General features: G+C 37.1%; 1 non-coding gene across 1 annotated transcript; it reads right to left on the minus strand.

The window, feature by feature from the left end:
- Positions 1–7,792: 7,792 nt before the first annotated feature.
- Positions 7,793–7,897, minus strand: LOC131247587 (small nucleolar RNA R71). The gene has a single exon (XR_009171865.1). It is a non-coding gene; the product is annotated as a small nucleolar RNA R71 (small nucleolar RNA).
- Positions 7,898–12,942: the final 5,045 nt, after the last annotated feature.

Here is a 12,942-nt window from a genome sequence, read left to right on the forward strand (position 1 = left end):
CCTAGAACTGCTAACGTATGAGATTAACTAGGATTGATAACCCTAAATGGATCATTGTTTGGGTAAATGATATAAAGGGAGGTGCTTTAGCTTCCCAACATGCTGTATGAATAAGACTAAGTACGAACTTGCCTAATCACGTACATGCACCGCATTGCATGTGCCTTTGGCGTTGGAGTTAAGCACGGAGGAAGGGGTGCATGCCGCGATCGTGAGATGATGTCGCAGAGGGAGTGTAGGCGAGGGCATGCATCATTAACACATATCATCCTTGTATTAACCAGAGTACCTAGGAATGCTTGTCGCATTGCTTTGTTATGACTGCTTAACCGAATTGATAACATATTAACCTTTGCTTTATAGTTCCACGGAATTAGCTACTCCACTTGGGACGGTGTTTTAAAACACCACCCAGACTCTGGTTTAGATGCAGGTAATGGTGGAATCTATGTAGCTGAAATGAACTTCATAGGTGAGGAGGAAGAGTTCTCCTACATTTAGCTCTCAGGCGGGTCTATGTAGACCTCGTGCTGATTCGACGGGTTTACAGGGACTTATGATTTAGTCAAACACCTTATATTTGATAATTTCTCTATTTTGAACTAATACATGTATATATTCAGCCCGGTAACATACTCATACTCTAAAGATTATGAAACACTTATATACTTTATATATCTATCTCAGTCTTCCACTTGCCAAATTACATTAACTCTGGAGTATGACACGCTGTTTTAGTATAATCCCACTTATGTTTAAATGCATTAATATGGACAACATTCAAACATCATTATCTATGTTGCATAAGTGATGTTCTGAACCTCGGGAGTTGAGATTTGCTCGACCCTCGATTTTCAAGGTGTTAACAGTTGGACTCATAGGGCCCTAGACGAAGAAAAACATATTGGTCGATAAACTCCAAAATGTTGAAGTTGTAGTAAGAAGAGAATGATCTTATGGATAGTCGTGAATGGAGAGTTTGATGCATTCATAGATACCTTATTCTCTCAACATTGTCTAATATTGGGATGAGACGTAAACTAACCAAATGTCCCATTTAGGAAGGGGTTTCGGCCATGTCCAAGGATTCTTTAGAGCATTGATAGAATTAGGAATCGATTCGGAATGAATCAACAAAGTTTCACTAGGACAAATGGGGAATAAAGGATCCATCATGTTAACATCATCGACATCCGTTGCTGGAGAAAATCTCAAACCCAAGCAGTGGTAGTTTTCAATATGTGATTGGAATATTGTTTTGTCGAGACATTTCTAAAAAAGGGCATTCATCATGTTAATAAGGTCGCCTTAATAGAAAGAAGGTGGGAGAGATGATAAAGTAGCCGTAAATCGAAGGCGAGTAGAAAGCAAAAATTCAGAGGATTCAAAAAGTTATAGGAAAGCATTGAAAAAAAGGGTATTGAAACTATGCTTATATTGGCCGAGGTAGAGAAGCATTTATTAGGGTTTCATTGCGATTTTGTAGGAAATGAAGTAAAAATTAGTGTCGACATGGGGTTTGACTCTTGTTTCAATAAAGGGCAACCGTCGCTAATGTGTTGTGATGAATCAACCGAAGACGATTATTGGTTTGTTGCCGAGTATAAATAATAAATGTCACATTACTTTCATATTTTTTTCCAAAGGCGAAGTGATGTGAGGGGCAATATTCATCCCCATTATCACCATTCCTCATGAGAACCAATCGGAATAGGTTACGTGTGATATATACGTGTCTGCATGATGTATTTGAAGATTTTACAAGGATGCACAAAGAAGATTTCTTGTTAATATAGTTGGAACGTATCAAACCATGCCATGTAAGCGGCCGATGGAAGAGCCATCGTAAAGGAGCGGCTATAGGACAAATGACAGAAGAAGAAATAATTAAATGAAGCCAAGTAGTGGTGAACGTTTATGGTAACCATCAGAACCTGAGAATAATCTAGATTGTCTGATTAAAGCTATAAATAACAAAAATAATTTAGTAGAAAGAACTCGTCTCATACCAACCCAATCAAACCAAACATTACCTTTCGATTATCCTTTTAATTATCAATCAATTTACATTTCATAGTGTAATCATTTACTTTTTTCTGCCGAGAAAAGTACATTCATTAGTGTAATTATTTACTTTCATCATATTGTTTACATTCCGTAGTGTAATCCATATCGTTAATCAAGTAGTTGGTAGGAATAGTCTACGTTTCCACACTGGATTCAGTTTTTCACTCAAAAAAGTGTTTTGCAGCTGTTCCTTATGACCGACTGTAATAATCCCTTTGTCATTTTACTTTATCTGTATTTCAAAATCCTTTCATATAGAAGGCACATGTGTAACTTATCATCAGAGGACAAACTCCACCTTCCGAACATTACTTGATCCTGTTTACACATTGAGCGAGTGAGTGAATAGCCGACCAATCTCATCGTATCCATGTCATACACTTGGCACTTGGGGTCATACTTATTTGGTTTGAATTTAGCAGCAATTTCAATTCTAGCACACCCACACACTTACACCTGAAAACCAACCACAACACACACAAAATTTTCAACTGTGGCTGTTCAATCTATACTTTTTTTTGCATAGCATGGCCCATCTGAGTTTCGGATCTGCCTAATTTTTTTACTTATATTCTACCGTGATATTTACAAACTGATGGGCAGAATGGATTTGTCACGAGAGTCTCTGCCCGATGCGGCTTCCGACCAGAGATACTCCCCCTACTCTAGGAGCAGGCTATTCGCGTTCGTCATTCGGAATGTCCAAGTCAACAGATGCAACTAAGAGCACTGTAACCTAATGATGCTCTGAGATCGCCAACTATTGAAATGACCACTTAAAGTGGATCACATCTCAAAGAAGTTGGGGTCCATCATTTCCCAAACCGGGAGGGGGACTATCTGAATAGATACTTAGTGGGGAACACCAGATCAAATATCTCAGAACTTTCGCTTTACAAAGCTTCCTTGACCACTGCCGGGAGATTGTTGACTTCTCAAGCACCATTTTTGAATAGTCAACAGATCCGTAAATAAACACCATGACTCAAGGCGTAATAAGTGGCTAACCACCTTTTTCTTGCGGTGAATTGTGGCAAGGTTGATTTGATGGGTGGGCCACAGTGTTTGAATGCTCCAAAGATTCTCAGGTGGGAAAATCATTCCCATCCCTTTGATCTCTGTCCTTTTTTCCCCTGTGCCTGCGGACACTTGCTTTTTCTTTTTCTTTTCCTTTTTTTCCTTTTAATTTCAAGTGTAGTCAAAGATTTAGGCCATGCTCGGAAGGTTAAATGAGTTTGCAGTCACACCCACTAGTAGAAAAATGATAGAAGTCTTTAGTCCAACTGATTGGACTCCAGTTTGCAATCCACCCAATGAATTACTTCCAACCTGTTAAGTGCTTGTGAAATCCAATCCACTTAATAGGTTGGCCCCACCAGAGGATCACCCAGTGCAAAAATCAAACTTATCCAACTATCAAGTGAGCCACATCATAGAAAACAGTGTACAACCATTGATAAATAGCAAAATACAAGTGTTTTCAACTTGATCAATTTATAAGGCTGATTTTTGTATGAAGTGTTCCTCATGGTGGGACCATTCTATTGAATGGGTTGGATGTACCATTCACTTAACAAATTAGAAGTCATCCACTGAGTGGACCATTTGGTCCAATCTACTGGATTTGAGACCCTCTCCAACTTATTTTAAATAATAGTAATTATGTATTAGAGATACCCATCAGTATTACATAATCATTTGAAACATCAACTTATCGTGTATTAGAGATCAAGATCTCTATCACATAATTAGTGTTAATTAAAATGATATAAACTCATTTTTTAGGCATTTACCGGACACCCACTTAGGATTTTCTAATGATTTTTGTGGCATGTCCCGGTCCCCATTGAGGCCATTAGATCAACGTTCTAGATCGCGAACGGAAAGCTTGAATAATTTTTCACTCCGTGTAATTGAACTGATGAGATAAATGGGGTGTTTGGTTGTTGGGGGATTTCTTTTCTTGCACAAGCATTTCTTAATGTTTGAAAAAGAAAAGAAAAAAGTAAAAACATGCTACAGAAGGTGTTTGTTTGCTGGGAGTTCTTTCCTTCAATCAGCTTTTTTCACGCTAGTCATGTTTGGTTTGGTCAAATCATTTGGTTTTTACACTTGAGTTGTCCTTTCACCGGCTTAATCTAAACAAAGGTGCTGTACGTTGTGAAATGGATTCTCAGAAGAATCAGAGGAATGGCTTTGGCATTTACTATTAAACATTCATTTTACAAGTCATTGATTGAATGGTTGCGATGATCCCATCAAAGTGATTTTTGAAAGGGGGGACGATCAAAGGTTAAACCTAGATATTTTAAGATCAAATTAAAGACCCTTCTAGTATAATTAATAAAGATGGTCCGTTTTCGAAGCCGTATTCTTCTTGGATGGCTAGGATGACCTAATGAAACTAGTTTCCAGAGGAATGAATAATCCGCAGATACATGATTGGCAATGGCTAAATATTTGTAGCCAAGGGTGCAAATTCAACAATGACTGCCCAAGTCTAATCCATTGGGTTAGGTCGGATCTGTCTGGTGTGTGTCATTCATTCATATATATATATATATATATATATATATATATATATATATATATATATATATATATATAATAGTAATGGTCTAATGGTCTCGCCACGCACCGCATCGGAGGAGACCTTTTGTGCAACAAATTATCATTAGTCATGCCAACGACTGCTCAAGTCTAATCCATTGGGTTAGGTCGGATCTGTCTGGTGTGTGTGTGTGTGTGTGTGTGTGTGTGTGTGTGTGTATATATATATATATACACACACAGTAATGGTCTAATGGTCTCGCCGCGCACCGCATCGGAGGAGACCTTTTGTGCACCAAATTACCATTAGTCATGCCAACTTAAATATGTTATAAGTGAGCCTCACCATGATGTGTTCCTACGATCCATTCCGACAATTCAATATGTGGTGTCAATTTAACCGTAGGGTACAAAAAATATGGCTGATTTGTAATTTACTAGGCCACAAAATAGAAAACAGTGAGAGATGAGAAGCCTACCTTTGAATTTTTATAGGGCCCACCATGATGTTTATGTGAAATCTAAGAGGTTAATGCATCGAGACCAAACATTAGACCCATACATGATGTGTGTGGATTACACCAAGTGAAGTGATTTTGATAGTGGGTGTTCCCTACATGGTTTTCACTCATGTGGCCCACTAGAATTATAGATGTGGTTAATGTTGAAGCAATACCCCTAAATTACCATCCTGACTTGTTATGGTTGGAGTGGATTTTATATACATATCGAGGTGGACCCACCTCCAATTGACCTAGTATTGGTTGGGAAGTTGTCCTATGCTATGGATTACATGCTCTGGCGGTCATCAGCCACCTAATAGCTGGTTGGTACTAGTCGGCCCAACAACTATGTGTGTTTAATCCAAGCCGTCCATCTATTTTTCCAGTTGAATGTATGACATGATCCAAAAAATGAGACATATCCAAATATCAAGCGAACCATGCTACAAGAAAGATTGCTGGAAAGCCCAACATTAAAAAATTCTTTGGGCTAACGTTAGTTTTGGATCAAGCTAATATTTGTGCTTTCCCTTCATCTAAGTCGCTGTGACCTAATTTTAAATATTGCATATTTCTCCTTATTTATAACTTGGTTTTATAAACATGATAGTGCTTAATTGATCTAATTATACATGTATTCATGTGTGAAGTGATTTTGAAAGCTTAAGGTGAAATTGATGTCAAAAGGAAGATTTGTACTCAAAAGATTATTAAATAAAGATTTGTAGATTTGGAAGTCTTTAATGAAGAATTCACATGCCAACGATCCAAGAAAACCAAGTGAGGAATGAAGAGAATCAAAGATTTGAAGTGAAGAAAAAGAATCCTGAAATTTGTCCTAAAAAAACATATTCGTGAAAATTGTCTTGAAAAAAAATAAATTCTGAACCTCCAAGTCTAAAAAAGGAAAGTTCTGAAAGTCTATGTTGGGAAACTGTGCAGAGTGCGTAAATTTTATGTGGTTTCTAGATTTTTCCAATTTATTATGAAAGTTGGAGTTCCACAACTATAAATAAGACTCTCTAGGATACTCGAAAACATCTTCTAGGATTTGAAAAGGCCTTAAGGAGCATAGCACAAGGGTGGAGCAGCGGCCAAAGAAATTTTTTTTTTTTTTTTATTCCCTAGTTTATTTTTCATGCTTTTTTTTTTAAAAAAAGAGATTTATATTTAATCATGTCTATGGTTGGCTAAACCTCTTAGCTAGGGCTAAGAGGTGAAGCTCATAGTGTGTTTAGATGATTAGTTTGCCTTAATTTTTGTTCTTTTTGGACTTCATTGATTTCTAGTTTGATATTAAATGAATATTTTTGGTTTTCTATGATTTATTATGACTCAAATTACAATAGATGTTGTGATAGTTTTAGATATCTTCTTTTTTTTGTTTTGAGATTATGAGATTGGTAAATCATGTTATTCACCATTGTCTCATGGGCATGGTAGGGTGATAGAATCTCTTCCAATCATCAAAATTCTCATCCATTAAGAATTAGGTTAATGAAAAGTTCAGATTTAATTTAAATTGCTTTATCTTTCAATTGGATATGATAGGACTCCAATTCCAATTGTGTTCATTGAATCAAGTAAGGTAGCATCTTGATAGCTACAAGTGGATCCTTGGCACCCTAGTTCCCACCTTTAAATTCATAAGTTTTAATCAACATTATTCACCATTACTCTCAATTATTCAGATTTCAATTTAGATCTTTTTCTAGTTTTAGTTATTTTCAGAATATGAACAAGTTTAGTCCCTGTGGATTCAACCTCAGTCTTAACGAGTTATTACTATATCGTGATCCTACACTTGGAGTTGTGAACAAGTTTTTGGCATCGTTGCCGGGGTCTACGGCTACGTTTTCATGGAATCAATTGGTTTTAAAAATAGGTTAAGATTATGATTTATTTTTCTGCTATGTTTTTAGGTTAGGATTTTTTCTGAATTTATTTTTAGAAACTAACATTGTTTTCTGTTTTGTAGAATCCTAATATAGTAACTCTTATTCGGTAATTTTGTTCAAACCCTCTTTTTTTTATAAAAAAAAAAAATCTTTTATTTTTTTTTTAGTTTTTCTAGTTTTATTTTTAGGTTTAATTATTTAGTTACTTAAGGGCTGAGAGTGTTTTATGCCCAAGTGGGTTCGTAACAACACCCTTCTGTCTTTTGAGTGAAGGAGGATTAGTCGAAGGGTTGTCTATCCATTATAGGATTAGACACCACTTGAGATTCTCTCAGTTAATTGAAGTGATGGCTGCAAATCAACCTCAACCTCAACCACCAGTTGAGGAAGTTCAAGATGAAAACGAGGTGCATAATGTACCCTCACCTCATACTCTAGAAGATTATTTACAACCGGTGGGGGTGAGTACACCTTCCTACATGATATTTCCATTAAATGTAGGAACTATGGATATTAAACCAAGGGTAATTTAACTCCTCCCTAAGTTTCATAGACTAGAATTTGAAAGTCCATACTTGCATATGAAAGAGTTCGATGAGATAATATCTACATTACACTTCTCAAAAGTGTCTGAGGACACAGTTAGTTATTTCCTTTCTCTTTAAAAGAAAAGGCTAAGTCATGATTACATTCCTTAAGACTAAGGTCTATTGGCACATGAGCTAAGATGAAAAGGGAGTTCCTTAAAAAGTTCTTCCCCTATCATAAAACAAATACCTTCAGGAAAGTAATCATGAATTTTGCGCAAGAGGATGGGGCCTTCTTCCAATGTTGGGAGCGATTTAAGGATCTCATAAATTCATGTCCACAACATGGCTATGAAACATAGAGTATAACAAGTTTTTTCTATGAGGGATTGACCTCACCTATGCGTCAATTTGTGGTGATGATGTGTAATGGGAAATTCATGAATAAGGAAGCCGATGATGTGTGGGATTATTTTGATAAACTTGCTGAAAACAGGCAATCATGTGATACCTCCTCAAGAACTATCACTTCTAAGCCTATTCAATCAAAGGAAATGAGAGAAATTTATGTTTTAAAAGAGGAAGATGATATAAATGTAAGAATGACCAAACTCACAAGAAAAGTCGAGGCCATGGAACTTAAGAAGGTAGAACCCGAAAAGGCTGCAGAAGTTGTTTGTGGTATTTGTGCTTGTAGCATACATACAACTGAGAATTGCCCAACAATTCCTGCTTTTCAAGAGATATTGAATGAGCAATCAAATACCATAAATAATTACGAAAGACCTTTTAGAGGACCCACCTCAAATACATACTACTTCAACTGTAGGAACCACCCAAATTTTAGTTGGAGGAATGGACAAATGGCTAACCCATAAGAGGCCCTTACGCAATTCTTAAATCGAAAGAAGCCTCAAGAGGATACGGTTCAAAAGTTTATGCAAAACCAAGAGCTATTCAACCAAAATATGGTACAAGCATTCTAAGATCTCAAAACAACAATGAGAATGTTTACATCATCAATTCAAAAGATTGAGTCACACTTAACGAATGGGGAGAAAGGGATGCTTCCAGCCCAACCCCTCCTCAATCTAAAATCGCAATATGAAATAAGTGAACCAAGCTCTTCAAATCAGATGGACCAATCCAAGTCTATCACCACTCTTATGAGTGAGAAGATTATTGACAAAACCATTCCAGTGAGGGATGAAAAATCCAAGGACCCAAAAGAAATTCTGAATGATAGACCTAGTAATGCTCCACAAAGGTTAGAATCGGAACCTCAAAGAAAGCCAATTGTGTCATTCCCTCAACGGTTGATTGCACCAAACCTCTCTCTAACTCTCAGGATATTCTAGAGGTGCTTAAGCAAGTGAAGGTTAATATTCCTCTACTAGATATCGTTAAACAAATACCTTCATATGCCAAATTTCTGAAAGATTTATACACTACCAAAAGATGACAAAACATAAAAAAGAAAATATTTTTTAACAGAAACAATGAGTTCCATCCTCAAGTAAGATGTGCCACAAAAATACAAAGATCCTGGTAGCCCAACCACACTTGTGTAATTGGGAACCATGGGATTGAGCATGCACTTCTTGACTTGAGGGTGAGTATTAACTTGATGCCTTACTCGATTTACGAACAATAAGGTCTAGGAGAATTAAAACTCACCCATACCACATTAAAACTTGTCGATCACTCAATTCGTATACCGAGAGGGATGATTGAGGATATGTTGGTCCAGGTTGAGAAATTCTATTATCCAGTAGATTTTACTATCCTAGATACTCAACCCATCATAAATATGAGCACTCAAATACCTGTTATTCTTGGTCGCTCATTCATTTCTACATCAAATGCTATCATTAATTGTAAGAATGAAATTATGAATTTATCTTTTAGAAATATGACATTGAGCTCAATATCTTTTTCAATATGAACAAACAGTCAAAGTATGATGACGATACCCACGACATTAACATGATCAATTCTTTCATGGAAAATAGATCACTTTTGACTCTATACTTTGACACTCTAGAGACATGCTTGGCCCATGCCCCTAATTTAGATGATGACATGATTAGGGAGATGGATGCCTTGCTTGATGCTACGCTAGTACTTGAAGGTAAACGGTGGAGGCCACAATTTGAGAAATTGCCCCAAACCGATGTAGTGTCTCTTCCGTCTAGCTTCAAAGCATCGAAGCTTGACCTAAAACCTTTGCCTGCTGATCTTAAATATGTCTATTTAGGTCAAGATGAGACATACCTGGTAGTGATTTCTTCCCACTTAGAGAAAGATCAAGAGAGTATACTTATTTCTACCCTCATTGAGTATAAAGGACCCCTTGGATGGTCAATTGCGGACCTCAAGGAAATTAATCCTTTGATTTGTACTCACTGCATTCATCTTAAGGATAATGTAAAAACCTCCTGACAACCACAACGTCGACTCAATCTAAATATGAAAGAAGTGGTTAAGGCTGAGGTACTTAAGTTGTTAGATGTGAATATAATATACCCTATATCTAATAGTCAATGGGTGAGTCCAACTCTAGTGGTTCCTTAGAAGTCCTGAATTACCATCGTAGCCAATACTGATAATGAACTTGTACCAACTAGAGTTACTATTAGTTGGAGAATGTGCATTGATTACAGAAAATTGAATACCATCACAAGGAAGGACCACTTTCTTTTGCCTTTTATTGATTAAATTTAAGAGTGACTAGCTAGTCACTCTTATTATTTCTTCCTTGATTTCTATTCAGCTAAAACTAGATTGAGATAACCCTTGAAGATCAAAAAATACAACGTTCACATGTCCATTTGGCACCTTTGCTTACCGAAGGATGCCATTTGGACTGTGTAATGCCCCCACCACTTTTCAGTGATGCATGTTGAGAAATTTTTCTAATATGTGGGGTAATATTTAGAAGTCTTCATGGACGACTTCTTTGTTTTTGGTCCATCCTTCAACGAGTGTTTGGAAAATTTTAAATGTGCGCTGAAGTAATGCGAGGAAAAGAATTTGGTTTTGAATTGAGAGAAATGTCATTTCATGGATCCCAAGGAAATTGTGCTTGGACATATAATTTTATCTAAGGGAATTGAGGTAGACAAGGTAAAAATTGATCTTATCTCTAACCTACCTCCACTCAAGAGTATACATGATGTGCGATCCTTCTTAGGACACGCTGGATTCTATAGACGATTCATAAAGGACTTTAGTTTTCTATCTCGTCCTTTATGCAATCTACTTCAAAAGGATGTACCATATGAATGTATTGAACAATACCAAGAAGCTTTCACTAAGCTTAAGGACATATTAACTACTGCACCTATCATGAAGCCACCCGATTGAAGCATCCCTTTTGAGATTATGTGGAATGCATCTGACTATGTTATTGGGATGGTGTTAGGCCAGAGAAAGAAAAGAAGCCTTACGTTATTCACTATGCAAGTAGAACTCTAAATTTTTTCTGAGTAAACTACTCTACCACAGAGAAGGAACTCTTAGTCGTAATGTTCGCTTTGAATAAATTTAGGTCGTACCTGATCGGATCCAATATCATTATCTACATGGACCATCTGTTGCTAAAGTATTTTCTTTCTAAGATGGATGCCAAGCCTCGCCTGATAAGATGGATCCTCTTACTCCAACAATTTGATATTGAAATATGAGACAAAAAAGGAGTAAAAAATGTAGTGGCCAATCACCTTTCTTGACTTGACCTCCCTGATTCCCTTGAGCCAACCCTGATAAACGATATGTTTCTTGACGAACAAATATTTAAACTCTCCCAACTACCTTGATTTTTTGACATTACAAATTATCTTGCTATAGGTTTCACACCAATATATTGGACCGCACGAGATAAGAAAAAATTCTTTGCCAAGATAAGTAAGTTTTTCTGGGATGATCTTTATTTTTTTAAATATTACCGAGACCAAATTCTAAGGAGATGTGTGCTAGACAATGAACATCAGAGTGTCATCTCCTTTTGTTATTCTCGGGCCTGTGGTGGTTACCTTTCTGTTAAAAAGATTGCTGCCAAAATTCAGCAGTGTGACTTTTACTGGCTCACAATGTTCAAAGATACTCATGAGTTTTACAAAGCTTGTGAGTGTTGTCAGAAATTGGAAAGATTGTCCCGTCGAAATATGATGCGCCTCTGAACCCCATTCTTATCATTGAAGCATTTGATTGTTAGGGCATCAATTTCATGTGATCATTCCCCCAATCCTTTGGGAATATTTACATTTTGTTAGCAGTAGACTATGTCATTAAGTGGGTCGAAGAGATCCCGTGCTGGAATAATGATCATAAAACAGTCATTTAATTTTTTAAAAAAAATATTCTTTCGCAGTTCGGAATGCCTTGGGCCATCATTAGTGATGGAGGTTCACACTTTTGTAATATACCATTTGAGAACTTAATGAAAAAATATGACATCTCTCATAAAGTAAGCACTCCATACCACCTGCAGACAAGCGGGCAAGTCGATATTTCCAACAGGGAAATTAAACAAATTCTGCAAAAAAAATGGTTAACCCTAACCAAAAGGATTGGTCAATTCCTTTGACTGATGCCTTATGGGTTTATCGTACAACTTTTAATTCCCCTATTGGAATATCTCCCTTTAGACTTGTCTATAGGAAAGCGTGCCACCTACTTGTGGAGCTGGAGCATAGAGCTACTGGACTATCAAAAATTTGAATTTTAATTTGGACAACGCTGGCTCATTGCACAAACTTCAATTGAATGAACTTAAAGAAATCCAAAACGACACTTATGAAACTCGAGAATTTACAAGGACAGGATGAAGGTATTCCATGATAGGAACATCCTTTAGAAATCATTCATAACCAGTCAAAAAGTCCCATACAATTCTCAGTTACATATTTTTTCGGGTAAACTTCAATCTCGTTGGACTTGTCCCTTCATCGCTACTAATGTCTATCCTCATGGGGCCATCGAGATAAAGAATTTAATGAATGACAATATTTTCAAAGTGAATGAACATTATCTGTAAGCCCCGTATCCTAGACCGTACCGTTCCATAGACTTCCACGATCTTCCCAGTCGAATTTCGGCAACCTTCGACCCTTAACCGGTATTTGCGCGCGACCCTGATTCACACGCCGTCAATCCGAGTCGACTCAACCTGAGACTGATACCTTAGCACCGCGTCGTCGGCGCGGTTCCGATGCCACGACTCGCGCACAAGGCGATACCGTGGTTAGGAGATGTAGGCCAGCGTTTGGTGCAAGGAAAACGCCGCGCGTGCGAATTTCGAGAGAATCTCTACAACTTGTCATATCAATTAATCAATCTATCAATCTCAACATGTCAAGTACACATCACCTTTCACCCATTCCCAAGCAACCAAAA

This window comes from Magnolia sinica, chromosome 5 (assembly GCF_029962835.1).
Source record: "Magnolia sinica isolate HGM2019 chromosome 5, MsV1, whole genome shotgun sequence".
NCBI classification, from domain to species: Eukaryota; Viridiplantae; Streptophyta; class Magnoliopsida; order Magnoliales; family Magnoliaceae; genus Magnolia; species Magnolia sinica.